The 5,875-nt window shown below is 39.3% G+C and overlaps 1 long non-coding RNA gene across 1 annotated transcript; it reads right to left on the bottom strand.

The window, feature by feature from the left end:
- Positions 1–2,058: 2,058 nt before the first annotated feature.
- On the bottom strand, positions 2,059–2,793 carry LOC139435753 (uncharacterized). The gene is made up of 3 exons (XR_011644962.1): positions 2,643–2,793; positions 2,434–2,490; positions 2,059–2,213 (listed from the first exon to the last, which is right to left on the bottom strand). It is a non-coding gene; the product is annotated as an uncharacterized lncRNA (long non-coding RNA).
- Positions 2,794–5,875: the final 3,082 nt, after the last annotated feature.

Here is a 5,875-nt window from a genome sequence, read left to right as displayed (position 1 = left end):
ACTGTGAAGTTACACATTTTTTTGTGTGAAACCGCTGAGTGAACTACAGGTCTCTCGTCTCGCACAATACGCGTCACCATCACAAAGACGGCCGTCACGTTAGCAAATTTCACCTGTTTCTTTCAGAATGAGAATAAAAGTATAAAACGAGGTCTGGACACGTTGAGAGCTGTACATACACGAAAGGGGAGTTAGTCGGTTCTGTAAGAGCAGCGGCACCGGCTTTACAAGATGTTGGTGAGTAATATGAGTGCAATGTGTAACGTTAATGTCAGCTAGCTAACATTAGCTAACAAGGTACACTAATGTGTTTTGTTTCAGTAACTAGTGTTCTCCTTTAGAACTTCGTGGTCTCTGTGTATGCTGTGGATAACATTAGTGTTCACAAGAACAAGGTAAACTCCCGTGTTTTGTTTTAGTTGCTCTTCAGATTGAAGCTGCCAGTTTTATATCGACTATACAGGATATTCTATACTGTATGTGTGATCTCCTTTTACATCTCGATGTGTCATTTGAGTTTATTTGCTGTGTGTAGATTCAAGGATTTTGGTGACATGAACATGACCATCGCGGAGGCAGTCCAGTTACCATCCTTCTGTCTCCGTGAGGTGGGTCATATATCACCCACACTGGCACCAGGTCCAAGGGCAGCTGCACATCACAGACCGGAGTCTCTGCTACTTTGTTGTGTGGACCACGAAGGAGGCGATCATCATCCCCATCCCCAAAGACCCTGCATGGCATGGAAATCTCCTCCTGGAACAATTCTACACCCAGCATATGCTCCCTGTGTTGGCCAGTAGAGAGGAGGACATTTAAATAAACATACTCTTAACACCCTCAGACTCTGCGTTGTGTTCCGTATGTGTGATGGGGTGTTATGCAGAGGGGAGGAAAACAGGACACAGCAGATTGGGATTGTGGTGGAGACGCTGAGCAGTTATTTAATTGTTGCATGTATTTATTATTATACTGCGTGCTTCTTAGTTATTCCATCTTTTGCTGTACATACATTGTATGCAACTCTATATTTACTTGTTATCTACCACACTTCCTTCTACATCATACACCATCATTATACATGATGGTGTATATAGGATATATATATTTGTATACATTACATATCTGTAAATTGTATAATTTAATTTTTCGTATTTGGGATTGTTGGAAACGTCTTTTTGATCTCTCTGTCTATAAACACAAACTGAGTAAGATTGACAATAAAGTTGACTTTGAAAAATATATATATTCTTTATGAAAATAGTTGCCTGTTGGAGAAATGAATCCAAATGAAACGTTGGACTGAACTACAACTACGCCTTTAAATCTCTACGGACTGTTCTTCAGTGGGATGGCAAGTTCCTATCTTTAAACATTTATTAGTTTTTTCTCAGAACAGATTTAATTGAAGTTAATTTAACTTTGCCGACCATGTAAGGTCATTATTAAAAAGGTACAATCAATTTGTTTAGGGTTGACTAAAATAATGATAAACATTTCATTTGGATAATTTACTGACAGAATAAGAAACTCAATAATGCTCTACTCACCTGTTCCCTTTTATAAAGTGAAACAGTTGAAACGATAGATTTTTAGTAAACTTAAAAACAACCTTCTCCAAAAGCTATCAAGGAATATACCGAATACTTATTTTAGAACGTTATTACATATTATTTGTATATAGTTTGAATGATCCATAATTGACAGAAGCTTGTGTTTACACTGACCTGTTACTCATATATTAATGTCTTTGTAACTTCTTTAAACCACTACCTCACTAATTTCTTTCATTCATCACAGTTCAGTAAACTAAGTGACACATGAACCAGTTTAATAATTATAATAACGTAGGATTGCAACTCTTTGAAACTGTAGGTGGCTCTTAAAAGAGCCGTTGTGTTTGGGTGTGCTGGTCTCAGGTCAGTCTAAGCCCTCTCTCCGCGGATGCAGCTGGATGTCCTTGGGCATGATGGCGACCCTCTTTGCTTGGTTCATCTTACTGGGGGCAGCTGCATGGATGTCGGTGCAGTCCACAGTCATTGTGCAGTTGAAGGCAGAATGGATGAAGGCAGAATGAATGTATTATTGACTCCGAATGAAGCACAACTTCATGTCATACAATACATTGACTTTATTTGTAATTGTGTGAAAACATATGAGCATAATGATTAGCAAGCAGGACCTGCAGGAACAGAGCACGGTGATGGATGGAGCTGGGAAGAGAGAAGAATAAAGAAAACATATCAACTTCATTTTCGGATATTAAAAATTCAATTTCAAAACAAGTTGCCGCTCCTACAGTTTTCTAGTGTGTAAAGATGATTTCACTTGACCTATGCACAATATCACACTCAATACATGTGTGTCTCTGGGGGGTGCATTGTGCCTTTGATGTATATAAATAATATACCATAACCAAATACTATTACGTACAGTGGAAATCAGGTTGCCAGAGCAGGTCAGTGTGCATGTTCCTCAGGGTCTCAGCAGCTACAGGTGAGGGAAAGGAAATAAAAGAGAAAAAGGTCAGTAACAACACTTTAAAGTAACACAACAGTAACACTTTGAATAATTATCCCTTCTAATAATTTTCTCTCAGTAATCACTCAACTACTGTCTTTCCAACAAACAGATTGACTCACCCTTACTGTCATCACAATGAAACACGTCCAGAAGAATCTGTCATGCAAAGCTCCCTGCCTGCCTTCGACTCTCCCTGACTGCTTCCTTAGCACCCGGTGGATGGCGCAGTAGGCTACTCTTCAAATGTTTCACGAAATACTTACCATCTACTCTTACTCTTACTTCATGTAATAAAATAATAACTTCATGGTAAGGCTACTAAAAATGACAAGGCTACGTAATGTAATGCTAACTAACGTGCTCGCTACTCGTCGCTACTAGCTAGGTAGCTAACTTGACTATATGTTCCATGCACAACATGTGTATTACCTGATATGTCTGATCCGGCGACTCCTGGTCCTTTCATCAGACGGGAAGCGATAGAACGAGCAAGTGGTTTGATCACTTATGTGATTACAACCTGGTACAAAGCACACATGCATCTTGTAAAAGTGAATTTATTTTTTAGCAATCTCTTATTTATTGGAGGGAATAAATCGGTTATGAGATCTTCTTCTTCGCTTTAATTACGAGTCGCAACCACTTGGAGAATTATCGCCTGTGACATCACTTACGCGAGCCAGAATGGGATTTGGGATTTGGGATTTGTAGTCTTTGTAGTCGCGTATTTTTCATAGTCTTATATTTCAACAGTTTTACGACAAAATGTGACTTTTTTGACATGGAACTTATTGTTTAAGATTGACAAACATCATATGTGTAGTTCGTGGCACAATTCAAACGGGATCAAAAGATACGTGTTCTCTCTCCATTGAATTCAATGTTAATTTTTCGCTTCCGGGGTCCCATGGGCCGGAAGTAGATGGGCGTGACTTCGCCTCTCTATACGGCCCGCGAGACAATTTGGTACGGCCCTCGAGGTAATTTATAAACACACGCAAAAAAAAAAAAAAATGAAAGAAATCTAGACCGCAAAAAAATTAAACAAGCGAGTGCCTGTTTTTCCTGGCCAAGGTCAGGGTCCTTGAACACAACACGAGCCTAACGTGTCATCACGTGGTATATGTCTCGACTGACAGGGGTGCAGTTCTGACGGAGAGCACCAGAACGCCACTCCAGCACTTCAGAAATTGCAGTACCGATAAGTCCATACCATAGACTGTATATATAAAGGTCCATACACATGCCGCAGTTTCTGCGTGTCTGTGTCTTTAGTTGAAAGCCCAGTGGCGATCTGCTCATCTGTCATACTGATCAGACAGTCAATAACTGTGTTGTTATCATTAGCATCTGGTTAGCTAGCTATGCTAACGAATATAAGAAGCTTTTTCTACAACCAGTGAGGTAAAGGCACATCTTTATATGATCATTATAGTTATAAAAAAAATAAGAGAATAAAGTAAACCGGTATAAAATACTATATGACAGTTATTAATAAAGAAGAATACAGTTTTAAAGGGGAGTGATTTGTCAAATATCCATAAATTAAAAGAAAATCTGCTTACAGTTGTGTTTGGGTGTTGAGAGATGTGTCCATAGATCTCCTAATGTTGCTCTCAAAGTGCACCAGATTGATGCTTTTAACTTCAACATTTAAAAAAAAATCTTCCCAGGGGAGCACGCCACACCCTGCACGTGCATGCATACGCGAGTCATAGTGAGATATCTGGATTAAGAGGTTGCTTTTTCTTTGCACAGAATGAAATGAATGGGCTGTGATTTTAGTTTTTTTAAGCAGAGGTCAATAACTTGTACGGCCCTCTGAGGATATTGTAAAAATTGAAATGGCCCTTGAGAGGAAAAAGGTTCCCCACCCCTGTCCTAGAGTAAGGTACAGTGCTCTGTATGAATGGGTGAATGACATGTAGAGAGCGCTTTGAGGGTCGTAAACTGGATAAAAGCTCTATATAAGTACAGACCATATCTGTACATTTGTCATGTCAAAGTCCTCATTATACCAAAGTAACAATCATATCTTCTCCAATAGTGCCCTTACGTGACAAAACTCCATGGCTGCCTTGGCAAAAGACATTTCTGTAGGTGGCAGAGCCCTGGCACACTGACACACAAAAATCACACTGCATCCTTTGTTTCTTAAACGCTCTCACTATTGTTATAGTTGAGGCTGCATACTCCCCACCCCTCACCTGCAACAAGAAGAAATAACTAAGTGAACTGCAGTGATGGCTGCTCAGCTGAGTAAGCACAGCAGGATTGTCCAAAGAACGGGCAACCTTTAAATGCAGCAATGCATGCACTCACAACTACATGTGGTGCAAACTCACAGCTCCACACACAGAAGATAGAGGGGGGGGGGGGGGGGGGGAGTGCACACAGATTGGGAAATCAATAAGGGTGTGTGAGAAAGCTTCAGCATTTCCTCGCTGGTCATCAAAAGGTTATTTTACACCCAAAAGCACAGATCGATTGAACGCACTCTCAATGTCTCTGAGAGCAGGAATATCCACCAGGGGAATTTACTCCGTATTTATTTTTTGCATTAGGATTAGAGGGGGGAATCGATGTGTGTTTAATGTAGCTGCAGGGAACAAGACATGAATCATACGCTCGGAGGCTATTACTTTTTATTTGGCGTTATCATTGGTGGGCTTAAAGGCCTTCAGTTCAGTCAACATGTGGAAATAAAGCTCCTCGTATACTCTCAGGATGCTGCAAACATGGACGCCCATTATTGGAACAAATATTATTGACTTGTTTGGTCCATAAGAAAACAGTACAAACGTTACTATTCAGAAGTGAATACTATTTACTTCCCTGATGTAGAAAAAGAAAAACTGGAAATATTTTCTACAAAGCATTTTTGCAATACATTAAGAAACAAATCATAATTCTCAATATTGCCGTGGTAGAATTTTCTAACAGTTCACAAATCAACCGAGTATTCATTTAAGCTCATCATTACCTCCATTTCTTTTAGGATACATCTTGAATTCATTTTTTAAAGTATTGTCTTCCTTCTAAAACACTGCAACAATATGCAAAATAAGAACTGATGCTTGTCCTTATCAATGACAGATTTTATGTGAGAAAGTCCTGATTTAACAAATGTCACAACCTGAAAATTCAATTATTGTGTTCATGGCTTTAAACTGATATTATGATCTTATATGCCTCCACCAAGGACCACAAGTCTCAGTTTACACGACAACCTGTAAAAATAAAGCCAATTTAGTTTAAAGGGGCATTATTCTGCAGATTTTCAGGCTGATATTAGTATTTTGTGCATCTGCTGTGACTTGTTTCCTTGTTTCAAAAGTTATTTAGCTTTCTC

The sequence above is a fragment of the Pseudochaenichthys georgianus genome, chromosome 18 (assembly GCF_902827115.2).
Source record: "Pseudochaenichthys georgianus chromosome 18, fPseGeo1.2, whole genome shotgun sequence".
Lineage (NCBI taxonomy): Eukaryota > Metazoa > Chordata > Actinopteri > Perciformes > Channichthyidae > Pseudochaenichthys > Pseudochaenichthys georgianus.
The sequence above is the reverse complement of the archived record's forward strand: the minus strand, read 5'-3'. Positions and strand labels throughout refer to the sequence as shown.